This window comes from Haemorhous mexicanus, chromosome 5, assembly GCF_027477595.1.
Source record: "Haemorhous mexicanus isolate bHaeMex1 chromosome 5, bHaeMex1.pri, whole genome shotgun sequence".
NCBI lineage: Eukaryota > Metazoa > Chordata > Aves > Passeriformes > Fringillidae > Haemorhous > Haemorhous mexicanus.
In genome coordinates, this window is record NC_082345.1 from 34032253 (window position 1) to 34047875 (window position 15623).

Genomic DNA, 15623 nt, shown 5'->3' on the forward strand with positions numbered 1-15623 from the left:
ATTTGGGACATGGATATGAATGAAAGCTGTGGCTGCTCATCTGGACACAAGCAGAAGTGCAGCTGATGGCTTGAAGAAGGCTATGAAACAGCCCTCACTGATGGTGTAGCAGGAGTCATGCCCTATTGCAGAAGGTGCCCCCAGCCAGGGAATAATATGCTCTGACTCCATGATTCAGAAGGCTGAACAATTGCTTTATTAAGCTATACTATATTACACTAATACTATATTATAACTATACTAAAGAGATACTATACTGTACTAAATTACATACTAAAGAAAAACCCGAGACTGTCTCCAGACAGTCAGACACAGCTTTGAGTGATTGGCTAATCACTCAAAACAACTTTCACCCGTTTCCAATAACCAAATCACTTTGGGTAACCAATCTCCATAACACATTCCACAGGTGCAAAACAGGAGCAGTGACTAGAGATAAGATTTGTTTTCTCTTCTTCTCTGAGGTCCTCACTGCCTTTCCCAGGAAAAATCCTGGAAGAGAGAGTTATGTCTCTCTCTGTTCAGAGAATGCAAATACCACAATGCCCTGTGGAGCAGCACTGGTGTCTCAGGTGGGTCAGCAGTAGGATGGCACTCGATTCAGCTAAGGCTCCATGAGCACCATGTAGCTGCAGAGTTGGAAACGAGTGTACTTCATGAGCAAGCTGCATTAATGCAACAAAAACTCCAATTTGACCTGGAATTTCAGGAAGGCAGAAGTAACAGTAGGGTACCTAGAAATGAGATGCGAGCATTCTTAGCTAACAAAACAACTCTTGCTGAAGTCAGGAGCTGGGAACTCATGATCTGGTTCAATGCCCAGATACAGATTGGTGGTGAGGGGTGTCCTTCAAAGGTCTGTATTGGGAAGGGTAGTGTTTAATATCTTCACCAATGCCACAGACAATGGAATTAAGTGCTCCCTCACCATGTTTACAGACAACACCAAGCTGAGTGGTCTCAAATGTATTTCAAGCTCCATAAACGGGAAGCATGGCCAGCAGGTTGAAGGAAGTGACTCTGGCCCTCTGCTCTGCTCCATTCTGGTGACACTCCACCTGAAGTATTGCATCCAGCTCTAGGGCCCCAGCACACAAGAGGAATAGATCTGTTGGAGAGGGTCCAGAAGACGGACACAAAAATGGTTAGGGAGATGAAATATGTTCCTGTGAAGAAAGGGTGAGAGAGTTGGGGCTATTTAGCTTGGAGAAGAGAAGGCTCTGGGGAGACCTTATGGCAGCCTTCAAATACTTAGAGAGGGCTTACAAGAAAGATGGTGACTTTTTAGTAAGAACTGTTGCAATAGGACAAAGGGCAATGGTTTTAAACCAAAAGAGGACAGATTCAGACGAGATATAAAGAAGGAATTTTCTACAGTAAGAAAGGTGAAATACTGGAACAGGTTGTCCAGAGAGGTTCCCTGGAAACATTGATGGTCAGGTTGAATAGAGCTCGGAGCAAACTGATCTTGTTGAAGGTGTCACTGCTCATTTCAGGGGGGCTGTTCTATATTGTCTTTAAAGGACTTCTCCAAGCCAAACTAATGTATGATTCTATGAATTGTAGCATATGCAGATGGAGTAAAGTGCAAGAGGGAAGGTCTGGGAAAATGTGCAGCTCTTCAGCCAAAGTGACACCACCATAATATTTTTGGTAGTCTGTTTTACAATGTTTGGTGCCTTACATAATGCTGACTAACTCCACACCACCATCGCTGCTTAATCTGAACCCTGCAGATTTAAATGTGCTAAAGGATTGAGAGAAATATTTACCTTCAGTTTTCCAATTTTAGTTTCTCCAAAACAATGAATATAAATATCTTGTTCAGTAGATGGAAACAAAGTCTATCTTTGTCCAAATCATGGACAGCATTAATAATGACATTTTCCTACTTCTGTCATGCAGAAAAACAATGCTTATTATAATAAACAACTGTTTCTTGAGAGCAATATGTTTTAACAGCTTAACACTTCCATGAAATGACTGTATTTTAGATGAGCTGGATATATGCCCACTCTACATACACTCCATGCTACACTCCAGTGTAATTTTATTCCATGTTAACAAATGTGTGTTACTAAACATATTTTTGCCCAAAGCTTCTGAATGATAATAAATAATATGTTTTCGTCTTAACAAGATGGGTTGTTTCAGGATTTCGCACTACATTAACAGCTTATAGAACCACTTCCTTACTACTCTTCATGTAACTGTTTATGACAATTTTTCTCCCAAAGTTCAAACATTTTTAAAATGGATTAAGTTTCCCAATAGCTACGAAGAAGCATGTGCTAACACAATCAACTTTTATGTCATTACATACTTAAAAGGAATTATTATGTGATGGTGCATAGTGGAAAACATGGTTAAATTAAAGCAGACTGCCAAAATTGAGGAGTGCAGAAGAGAAGTTTAGCCCTCTTTTTCCCATGCCATATCCCAAGGTAAGTTATTTCACGTAACAGGAAAAATCCCAAATGCAATTATAGTTCCTCTGACTTGTGGTCCCTTCTGCAAAATTCCACCATAAGCAAGCAGGAACTAAAATACAGATGAGACTTTTTTCCAGACAGACATGAGCCTTAGGCTTCTGGCCAGTCACAAAATGCGGGAACAATTTTCATTCTCTTTTGGCAAGATATTTTCTTGAGCTCATGGAAGAATATTCAGCTGAGATCACAAAAGCCTCTTTGTTTGTCACCAGTTCTGCTCTGCAGGATAATAGCATGATAGCAAAATTGGCCCAATTAGAGTAAAGAAGCTGCCGAGCAGAATGTATAGCTTTTGTCATTTTAAGTGACTACCACAAGTGACAAAATGTCATCTTAGAAATTTCCCCTTGTCATCTCCTACATTGTGAATGATGATTATTAGGACCCCCCAGGTTATTTAATCTGTCATGTTCTTAAAGTCAAATATTTTAGACCTTCGTTTTTCTCAGCAGTGCTGTCATCATTAACAAAACACAGAACAGCCTTCACCTTTAGAAATGACAAAAATGGGGATGTGTCTCAAAACCAATTAATAGCATCAGTGAAGGCAGAGGCATAGCATCTAAATCTTTTAAATATCACCCCCAAGAATAAAGCAATGAGTTCTTAGAAGCAATTACTCCTTTGCCAGAAGTTGAGAAGAAGGTATCTCATTGACATGGTGGTACCACTTGGCAATTTGTTGTTAAGTCTTGTTTCATATTGTTCCAGAGGAATCCAATTGCCTCAGTCAGTAAGCACTGTGTTTTCTTGATGATATTTTAAATCTTCCAACTGATCAAACAAACAGTTGTGGGAATGAAGAATGCTATTAAGTGCTATAATTGGGTACTCGCTGCATTTCAAATAGAAATTTGTGCTACCATCAGTGCTACATAGCAAAGTTCAAGTGGGCATCCTAATGTACCTGTAATGTAGTGTGCACGTGTGTGGGATGAGGGGTGCTCTTGGGGTGGAGGAGGAGGTGGTGCTTCAATGCAGCAAAGTTTTTTAGCAAATCAGGTAACTGCCACGAACTTCAATCATATACCCTGAAGGAATGGCTGCATATCACAGAATCTCTTCACAAATCCAACCCTTGGCGAGAGCGAGCCTCAGGATTGCCAAGTTCCATGCACGGATCAAAAGGTTCACTGGGCATCCCACGCTGTGCTGTGCTCCCCAGCCTTTGGCAGCTCAGCACCATTGCCCTTCCTGCTCCATGACTGTCTGTGCCAGAACCACACACACCTACCGTGTTCCCTGGGGGTTCAGGTAATGAATCCATCTATATTTCCATATAGGCCACCAACGTTATTTCATTGAGAGCCAAAAATCTGGCTCAGGGTTGCATAACTGGTCTTCTGTATTTCAACTTGGACTATAACTGGAAACTCGGCAAAGCCCCAGGTTTTCTCTCTTGCATATACACACCTTTGTGTCCTGTTATTATCCAGTCCCTCCTTCAGCCCCCACCCTGACTTCCAGTGCTCTCCTGTTGAGTCATACTCTGCAATTAAAGCATCATGTATCCTGGTTGCAGTTAGCAGCCCTACCATTAGCAGTTTTTATGTAGACAGTAAACAACTGGGTTAGTATTTAGGAAGAAAACACTTCAAAATGTTTAGCAAAAGATTAGACTGCTGGGGTCAGCTATAACAGGGGTCTAGTCTGACTGCAAACTGCACTGCACAGCAGTCTGCGTGCCAGCTGTGAGCACAAAAATTCCCACAGTTTTCCTCAGAGGAACAAACAATTTACGCTGAATAAATATGTCAACGCTGTTTTCCTCTAAAAATATTTGCCCATCAGATTTTAAGATAGCAAGGGCTAGTCAATTTAATCAGATGCTTCTTTGTGCAGTCCTCTCTCATAGGGTTCCTGCTGATAAAACTTCCTGAAGAGACTGGCTGAAGTCTGACCTCTCCTTCTGGTGACCCTCGTGTTGATGTTGCTCAGACTGGCTATAGCCTGCAGCCATTTTGCCAGGTTTCATCTTGCTGCATCCCCACCAGCTCCTGTGACCCTTGCCTATCCAAACAAGGGTCAACTCAAGCTCTGTGCTCTTCCCACCCCAAACTCCGTGTCCATTACCTAACCTTGATGTGTTGACCAAGGCTGAGAAGCAGCAGATAATTCCAGGCCAAAGGCCCATTCTAACACCTTCTGCACCTTCTTATGACCACCCAGGCCAGGTTTGTGTATTCTGACCAGTCAGACACAAAGGCATATGTTCTTGGAGGCAAACACTGTCCACTGCCTCCTGATGCCACAGCAGCAGGGCTGCTCCACAGGCTGTGGGAAGCCATGCAGTGCCAGGCTTTGGCTTCCATCTACTCTGATCTCAGGAGTACTGCACTATATTTTGAACAGCAACCCAGATTAAAAGGGAGAGGGAAGCATGGCCATGTACCCAGCTTGGTGAGCAGGGGATTGAGAAGCCCTTTATTTCATTTTCCCTCTTTCATAGACAAATGCTTTAAGGATTTAGCTATTGAGTAATAGGAGCAATATATTCTCCTTGTGTGCAATGATGGGGCTGGGATGGGATGGGGAGCAGGTACCTCGTGCCCAATATTAAAAACGAAAGCACCATTTCTAAAGAAAATGTAAAGATAAGCAATAATGCAAGAAGCCAGTATGACTGAACGCAGTCCAAGATTATTGTCGAATTCCCCCTGACGGTTTTGTAAATATCATATTTAAATATCATGACAATGGCTTAAAAATAAACTTTGACTTTTCTACATTGTGAAAATGAAATATCTTTGAGAAACTGTACATCAGCAAAAAAAAAATTAAGTAGCCCTTTCAAAACTGGTAATGTTTTAAATTCTGCTAAGTCTGTCTAGCTCTGTAAATAGTGACAGAAAGCAACCCAAAAACTTAAAAAAACAACATCCAATAAACAAGTCATATACAGAAGCTCTGTATTCAAGCAGTCAAGTTTTGGAGGTGTGAATGTCATTTATTTTTCAGAAAAAATTTCTTCCAGGTTCTGGAATTCTCTGACTTCTTTGGAGGCAGAATAAGCATAAAAGAAGAGGAGATCATAGGGAATTATTAATTCATGTTTACCAGTTAGTTATATGAAACACTTGCATATAAACCATGGAATTTCACACAGGGATTCCTGAATTCAATCTGCCAACTTATAATGGACATTTTACATTGCAAATAACCATTTAATCTGAATTGAAAGTGATAAGAGAACAATTTTACTATGCGGAAAAGTATTAACTGTCATTATGTAAAAAAAATATATAATTTCCACTTCAAACTTTTCTGTGCGGTTCTATAAAGTGATAACAGTGCTCTAGTAAGGGCAAAGTTCAACTGCAGGACGCAGAGGCAAGCATCATTTGATTCTGGCAATTAAATAAAGCCTTTGGAATATCAGAACATGCCATCTACTTGATAAGATGCTACTTTTTGTGGAAATGTAAAAATCTGTTTGAGGAGGAAGCAGCAAAAGAACACAAGTGTTTTTTCTTTGAAGACTGCAAGATATCTTTTCTGTTGACAACCATTTTTATGACCTTAAATACTTCTCTGCTCTACCAGTAAGGTCAGCAACTTGCCTTCACAGCCACCAAACACATTTCTGAACTGAACTCCACTGCAATTATTTCTTTATGAATTGTTTCCAGTCTCATTACAAGATTCTTTCTGTTTCAACATGTTTTGGATCTAAGCACTTTGGAAATCAACCAAAGCTAAGGTTCTAGTGAAAACTTATCTGCAGAGAAGTCTCTATTTGTTGTATGTTTCAGTTTCCCACCATTTATCACAGCTCCTCTGCCTGAGGTTACTGCTCTCAGAGCAAAGCTGGCAGAACAGCTCAGGTAAGCCTTTCTCACTGTTTCAATACCAAATCAACCAGGAAAACTTGAAACACTTTAAAAACTGCTGCTATTTAATGAATGAAGCTGAGCTAAGTGAAAGAGCACTTACAAGGGTTGAGGATTTCTCTCATCATACATTCTGGCAGTTCTGGAGGGAGAGGCAACATCCAGCAAAGGACTGATAATGGACACCTGAAAATGTGAAGGAATCACACCACAGTCTGTCTGCAGTCTGCTTCTAAAAATAATCACACAAACATGCTGACAGAGTTGGCTGGCAAATCAGCCATCCTGAGAACAAACTGAGTGTAGCAACACACAAGCTGATACTTGGTCATACTACAAGATCTTAAGAAACATCAGAGGATGAGCTCCAGTTTTGAAATAATTTCCTAGAAACTAGATTTACAATCATCAAGAAAATTAAACTCTCCCTTCTTGCCTAGTTTCCTGTTAGTTGAAGCCCACTTTTGCTGGAAAGTGAAGCACGCTTTCCAGACAGTTTCTCAATGACAGCCAGGACTTCAGAGCACCAGTGGGGCAAAAATAACCAAACCTCCTGGCTTTTGCAGCTGGAAAGAGATATGGAATGGAAATCAATTTTTAAGTGCTTTTTCTAATACATTACATCTCTGGGTTCAAGAAAAGCTTTTGAGTCACTTGGGTTGTTTGCAGCAAGCACTGACGTGCAGATTTTGCTTTCTGCAGTAACCTTGAGGACAAAGACTCGGTTTTCGCCCTAGAAAATAACATCAGTTACATTTTATCCATCTACTGGGAATATTTACTTTACCATGTCCGAAATTGATTACTGTCTACAAAAATGTTACATTTAGAATTCAGCCAAGCATAGTATCTGCACTGTTTATTCCAAGGACTAGCATACTTTTCTTTTTGTGTTTTTTTTTTTTTTTCCTTTTACACAATAGTTTGAAATCTTTTCCTCTGAAATCTAACCCACTTTGGTTGTGTGTGTCTTCAAATCTTGTTTGACCTTGTCTGCCTACCTCTAGGAATGAAAAACTAGAACATTTCATCAGGTGAAAGTGTTAAAAAAATATTAAAGCATTTTCAGTTAAAAAAAAATCTTTTTTTTGGAAGACATTTAATATGTGGATCTAACTCAGGTAAGGTGGGTCTAGATAAACCTTATTATATTAAGTAGCTAGAATAACCAAGATACAAATATTAATAAGGCTCAAAGTAATAAAATACAGATATTTCAGGTTTTGACATAACACCTTCTTTTCTTCCCCCTATTTATAACTATCTCTAAGTTCTCCTCTCCCACTTGTCTAGAAATATAAAATGAAATGTTCTATCAAAAGTTCCTACTATGTTGTAAAGCTTTAAAATTGCTCAGTTTCCTACTTTAGTACTTCAGGAAAACAGGCTAGAAGAATAATCCATCCATTCTCCAGTACAGAGTCAGTGTTATCTTCATCAGTTCTGGAATAAGTAATTTTTGCTTGCCAGTGCTAAAGAGCTCATCATCTGTGTGGGTCTACTCAAATAACAGCAACCTTATTCTTTAAATAATGTCCTTTATTGTCCCAATTATTGCTCCCTTGCTGCATAGTGTTACTTGCTTTCCTAAAGCATGGAGAACAGACTATTACCTTTCTCTCTTCAGAAGCCTTCTGTACACTTAAAGTCTATTAAATTGGGTTAAGAAGTTTCTGGTTGTTGTTGCTTTAATTTAAACTGTGCTTTGATAAGAATTATTTTTGCAGCTAAGTCACCACTGCAAGCACATTTCTGGTGCAATGAAAATGCCAAAAATGGAAAAGTATCAAAATCTTTTAGATCAATGGGTTGTACAAAGCTGGAAAACACACATTAGCCCAGGAACGAATTATTCAACCAAGACATAATAATACATGTGATTATAACAGGAATTTTTCAAAATATTGGTATATTTTTTTTACTGCCTTCAGAAAGTGCACATCATATAAGTTATACAGTAATAATGTCTCCAAATACCTGTTCAATTAAGTCAAAATGCTCTGAACTTCTGGACTTCAATCTTTACAGCCATCCTAAGTCATCAGCTTTTATCTTTTTGGGCAGATTAATCAAAACAATGAAGAGCTCTCTGAGTCACACTGGAATGAGAACAGCTGGCTCTGACATTTCAGTAGCAAACTGCAGTAAAACCTTTTGGACATGGGCTTTACATTTAGTTTTTCTCTTGCTTAGATGAAGAGTCACTCACTATCAAGTTGCAGCATCACTAGAGCACCCTTTGGAGTTCTAACTTATTCAAAGTATATTAGAATTGTCTGTAACTGGCTTGTATTATCAATGGACATACATATGACAAGGTTTGCTTCTCAGATAAAACCTCTGGATCTGTAGCCAATTCTGTGCCACAGGCCAAAAGCACAAAGGAAGCTCCTTTTGAGCAGAATTTAAATCACACCAAAGTGTATCTGTATGAATTTGTATGAATGCATTTGAATGGTCTCCTTTTCTCTGGGAAGAAACTTAAGTTCAGGGGAGGGGTTTAATGTTTCAGACTGATTTGTATTTTCTTATCCACCAGCAGGAACCTGAAGCTGATTCAAAACACGGGTGGGAGCAGTGGGGCAACACCAGATTTGGCAGACAGCCTGGTGACCTCTCTAGCTGTATGAAGACCTTCACTGCTGGTCATGAGGGTTAGACACCATGCCTGTCCACCAGAGACTATGGAAAAGTGATACCTGCTACAGACACTGAGCACGTCTGCAATTTCTTCTCTCCTTTGTCTTCTCCTCAATAATCTTGCTATATTTTTTTTCTTTTTTTCTTTTTTATTTTTTATCCCCACAGATTCACCCATTTTTTCCAGGAAAGGCTGAGAATCAAGTAACACGTAAGATGAAATCCAGGGAAGCACAGATTACCTTTGCTCATCCCCTTCACCCATTGGTGAGGGTCTCTTGTAAGGGCATTCCTGGTGGTGATGTATTTGACCTTGTGCATGCTGGGGACATAATGGGAGGAATATTCCATCCTTCTTAGAAACACATTAAACCCAGCTTTCTCTGAATCCATTTGCAGCTTGGTCTATCTAGCTTTTTCATCTCACCTAGCAAGGAGCAGCTTGTGGCTGCTAGCAGTGACATGAGAACAATACTTTATGTAAATAACTAGCAAGTGGAAGTAGTCATTAATGCAGACAGTTCTGAAGGCAAGTGAAATAGTGTTTGGCAGAGAGCAACATTAATGAGACTGTTGCTTAGTATTGCAGTCTGATTCAGAACATGCCTTTCTGACTTCCCTATTTTTCACTGTATTTCCAGGAATACAGCTCCCCAAATGGACTTTCTGCTGCTGCAGGACAGATAATTTGGGAAGATGCTCATCTCCTCCTGACTGAGTAGGACAGATACAGGAGTGCAGCAGAACACACTGGAGTGTACATATTTTATCTGAACATGCACAGCCCATGAAACATTCTTGTGCCTATGCCAGTTTGCAATAGCTGGCAGACTGGTCTCAGCTGAAGGCAGGGCTAACTGTCTCATGGAAAGGGTTTCAGGGGAGGGTGAAAGGACAAGTTCTCCATTGTTAGCAGAAATACTGAGAGCACTTGGGGATGTGAATTCTTTTGGTCTCAACTTTTTTCCTATAGCACATTAAGAAAGCTTAAAGATTATCAGGGAAGCAAGTGAATATCTGTTTTCTCAGGCATGTGCATATATAAAAAACTCCAGAGCCAGTAACAGACCCATGAAAGGGACAGTTCAGCCCCCAAAGTAGAAGAATTGACAGGTACATGTCTATTTGTCTATGCTTAAATCACAGTACCTGACCAAAACTACAGGATGACAATGAAGGTTGGAAGGGCTGCATGGAGATTGTCAGGTTCAAAGCTTGCCAACATTTAGGGTACTTTTAGAAGGGTACAGTACCCACACTGAGTGGATTTTTAGTACCTATTGCTCTCTGCCTCATACTGTGGGTCCCTGTCCCCTTCATTTTATGTAATGAAGTACACTCAGTGATTACATTCCTCCTGTTTAATAGAACATTTGTTGGAATACAAGGCACTACATAAATACTTTCACTTCACCCTTCAGATGAAGAACTGCAAGACTCAGACCCATTGCACCATCTGCTTTACACTCAAATAATACTTCTCTGAGGGTTTTTTTTGTTTTTGCATAAGCACCAAGACATAAAATAATTTTGTGCATTAACTAGGGAGACTAAGCAGAGAAAGAGCTTTCAACCTTTTAAAGAGTGAGTCTACATTGCATTGTGCTAAGGTGTTGTGCTGTGTGTATGACAAGTGAATGAATCAGAAACCTGAGCCTGGATGCTCTGTAGTTGTTTACAGTTACTGCCTCTATTTTCCCAAGGAGAAAGCAATCCTTTCTGGCCTGTGACAGTGTAAAAAGTATAGGAAAGTTTAACTTTCTATCCTTACAACAACAATCTATGTTCTGCCTCACTTCAAAACTATTCATATACTAAGCTTTTAAAGAGTTTAATCTCCGTGAAACTCAGTTTGCACTCCTTATTAGTTACTGGAAAGTGAAAAAAAAACCAAACCAAAATTATAAACCACAAACCTACATGACAATTCTAAACAAATACTATGCTAGGTGATGTGGAAGAAGAAGGAAGAGCTAAGTGAAATTATTTACTGATTTCACATAGAAAGAAAGACTAAAATTACCTGGGCTGAGTGATCCTCAATGAAGAAAAAAAGAGAAAATATGTAGCAAATGAGATATGAATTTTTTCTAGATCACTAAAAAATTATCTTTTCTATACCAGCTATTCCATATATTTCATATACAAGTGAATGTTCTGCCTATTCAGTGGAAAATACTGAAGCTACCAATATACAAAGAGAGACTTCATATACAGGGTTAAAAACACTCTAAGACAACCACCATGGAAGAGCTCTTACCAAAGTTTATATCCTGATCAATTTTACTATCTTACCAAGATTCAGAGTAGTATTTCTATGTTTATTTACAACATCTTGTTTTGCAGAAGGGGGCAAGCAGCTACAGTTTGACTCAGGTTCTTGAACCAGAAGGAACAAGTCTTACAGCATGTGACTTTCCCAGCCACACTTCATCAGGCTCAACAAAAGAACAATTAATCTCTTTTGAATATTAAAACAACAACTAATTTGGAAGGAAATGCCAGAGTACTGAGATGTTAGATACTAACACTCAATGAGGATGTTCATAAGTCTCCATTTAGTTTTGTATTCCACCATGTCTGCACAACAAGCCCAGAAAAAAAAATAAGATGCAAATGAAAAGAGCTACTGTTCAAGCACTTCATCATGAGTTTTTTCCAAATCTAATCTAGGATACAGTGTAGGATTGGCAGTATCAACACCAGCTGTGGCTTTCTGAGAGGGCAAAGGCAGATGGACTTAAAACATGACACCAGGAAGAAGGAAAGAAGCCAAAGCTTCTTCATCAAACATCTTACTCAGGTGTCGTACATGAATATTTCTGAGCTAGAAAAATGTCTTGTTGGTAGTTTTGGCTTGTTGGCAATTTTATTTCTCTAGTCATGCAAGCAAAACATTGTGATTATATTGTGAATAAAAATTTTACTAAAAACACAGCTGTTTCATATAATAAACTTTTCAACTTAATTGAAAAAAAAGTAGCAGAATTCTATTTTGGCCTCTAATAATGTCAATATGCTTTGAAAAAACTAACCTCTTAGTATCAAAATTTCAGCAAAATTTTCTGTTGCAATATTATTTCACAAAAGATGTAATTAACTTATTTTATTTTGTACTGAAGTGAAATAGGAGTACATTTATAGATATGGTTTATCTGTAAATATACCAGAAATTACAATATCTGTGTTAAAAGGTGTTTGCCAGAAATTGACTGCCAAACTTGATCACAAGACCCATTCTTTAGACAGCAGAACCTCACTTAACTGCTGAGCATCAAATACAACCATTGAAGACTGTAGACAGCTTTCTTCTCCATAACTTCTGAAAAGCAGACCCTGGCATAAAGCCCAGGTTAGAGATTTGGAGCTGCTCCCTCTGTTCATATTTTAACTTATTTATAACCATGTAAATAGTTTGTCACTTAAAGTTTGTAACTTCTCACACAAAAAGTCGTTTTTTGATTGAAATAAAAAATAGGTAATGATCACCTATTGTTAGAAGTCACAACAAGCACTGAGGCAGGGCATACTCTGAAACAGAGGTACATTTATGGGTGAGATAGGTTGTAGACCAGGGAATCCACAAATTGGCAATCTACTTAGCGAGATAACACCCAAGTATCAAGAGAAAATCGAGACCCTTCTATAATCCTGCCCTATCTTCTGCCTTCACTAAGCTTACAGGATCAGAAGTACATTTCAGGGCAGCTTAGCAGTTAGCAGACTTCAAACAGAAAGACATATCCATTCAGCTAATGTTGAGGCTTTCCCTTTTCTCAGTGAAAGCTGGGAGCAAATGAAAGCTGTGCACTGCAAGGCTAGAAGGGAGCCAGCACAGCTCTCAGCTTGGGGGGACTCCTGGCAGCATCACAGTTTGCCCCAAGCTCCCAGCATTGCTCCTTCCACAAACAATACCAGAAGAGTCTCAGAGTTTCTGGCTGGCCCTCCACGACCATCCTCTCTCCTGTCCTCAATGATGGTGTGCCCAACCCTCATTCTATTCCCCCTTCTGCCTTTGATCACACACATCCTGCACATGTCCAAACCTCCCTCTGCCCTCTCCTCCTTTGCTCATCCCCACCAAACTGTTCAAGGCACCATGTCTCTCTTATGTGGTTCCACTTAACTCTTTCTGGCTCCCAGAAAGCTTTGCCTCCTCTCAAAAAGGAGCAGCTGGGGCAGGAAGTGGAAGGGTGTGAGGAGGACCCAGCACAAGGGCCCTTCCCAGGCAAGACTGGGTGAGAGGAGCTGGGAATGAGGAGGACGACCTGGTGAGGCAGGAACTGCCTTCCATCTGCTCTGGCAGGTTGCAAGATCAACTCAGATGCTCACAGGCATGCAGCTTCAGCCTAGGGGGATGCAAATATAAAGTCTGAGTGTAGGATTCTGCAATACTTTCTATGGATTGCAGGAGGTATGTGACAGAAACAGGTCAGAGAGGAAAAACACGACAAAGAACTTGCCAGGTGAAAGAGGAATGCCCAGAGACATTAACTGAGACCATACACATAGCCTTCTGTTCAAAATAAAACCAAACTCTTTTACAATAGAATTCAAATTTAATTCAGATATGGCATTAATCAATAGTGACAATTGCCTGTAGGAGACTGTTTACATGTGGAATTACTTCACTATTTACAAACTCCACACATAAATGTTAAATCTACATAATTTCATTGGAGAAATACTGCATAATAAAATTTAAAAACATCCTAACCACATGACAAAGGCAAAAAGACCTCAAACACATACAATAGTAATTATTCCTCAAAAATCTTAATGTCAAAGACTGATTTCTCATTTTTTATTTTTCTGATTCTAGTATCTCAGACTGACAGAATTTCTGTCATCTCTCTTTCGTCTCTACCATCCCTTCCTAGGAAACTTACTTTTTCTCTTGGCAAACTTGTCAAAACTGAGGGACCAAGTGCTTCTAATTATGACAGAAGATTTTCTGTCTTTTTTCATCCTCTTTCATCCTTTTTTGATTCCCTCTCGAGGAACCTTATCAAATCTGCTTCCTTCCATATGGAATATTTCTGAAATACTGCAAGGAACAGCCAACAGCAGCCACATAGATATGTTTAGCTTGTTAACTCCTTTCTCCCTTGCTCAACTCAAGGATTGGGTATGCCAACACAATAAAAGTATTTTTGTATATAAAACTGCAATTTTTGACAGTTTTCATAATCGGATCATTTTTAAATGAACAATATTGTTATCTGAATCCATAATGTGCTAAGCTGGAGGAATCACTACAGATAGAGAGTATAAATATCTTAGTCAGAAAGCCTGCAAATAACTAGGGAGTTACTACTACACTGTTCCCATCCTCCCTTTCCCATCCCCCCTCAGAAAAATCTATAAAAACTCCTGCGTGAATGAAGCTGCATAAACTTAACTTCGAGGGAAGGCACGCTAAAAATAACTCGACCTCAAATAGAAGCAGCTTTTTCTTTTTATTCAGGCATTGCCTGCTAACAAGCTAGATCAGATCATTTTCATCAGAAAGAGTATATTTTGCAGGGTCTTACCTGAATACTAAAAAAATCACATCACACTAATCAAAACTGACATCATCTTTCACTGCATGAAACAGCAGTGAAATATACAGAAGCGCCATGAACACAGCCTACTGCTTGAGTAATTCTGCATTTCAAAAGCAAAATGTACTTCCTGTTAAAATATGTTGGCTATTATTTTAAGGATGCAAGATGGAAATAATTCCCTCATAATCTTGTGAAAACTCAAAACACTCATCAAGTATTCACATACACATTGAGCTAAATCTAAGTAGATATCCCTAGAAGTTTCATATGATTAAATGTCACATCAGTGGTACTGAAAATGAGGGAAAAAGAGAGAGAACAGGCTGGCCCAAATCCATTTCAATAATGCCTGGGAAGGAAGCATCAAATGAATCTATTCACTTTAGTTTACATGATGTTTTTTCACTGAATAAAATTGTCTCTCTTATGCCTTCATTTAACCCCAACATATCTCTGAAGTTGCCCATGAAACAGCACCCAGCTTTTTAAGCTGCAGTTTTTGCTGCAGCATAAAAGTTACTGGATTCTAATTTCATCTACACTGCCAGTCACAATGTCCCCTGGGAGCATTCCCTGAAGCCCAGGCCAAGTTGCTGAGCAAGGGTCACACTGTGACTGCAGATGGTGATGCTCCTCGAAGCACGCAAGCTGCACACATGCTGAGTACGGTGAGCATGCATGCCGAGGCAGTACCCAGCTGAAAGCTGTATTGTTTTGTTCTGATTGCGCCCTTGAAAGCACCAAATTGAGATTGCTGAAGAGCCCAACAGGATGGTGGGTTGCTCATGGAACACATTCCATACACTGAAGCATGGAGTAAAGGTGAGGAGAGTTAGCTGAGGACTCTGAACCTGCTGGGGCATTGTTAAAGGCAGAAAGGAACAGAGAGACTCAGACCTCATCCAAAGAAATTCTGAGAAATCATTACTGGACCAAAGCACTTCCTGGGCTCCATCACAGAGGTAGAACTGACAAGTTTGTTCCAAACAAGAATTTAGGAAAGAATTATCAAGTTTATTATGTACTAAAGAAGATCAGGCCTGAGGAAAAAGCAGAGTGAGGTCACTGGCAGTTTGTCCTCCCAAATAGCTCTCTGCTTGCTCTGAGCTGAG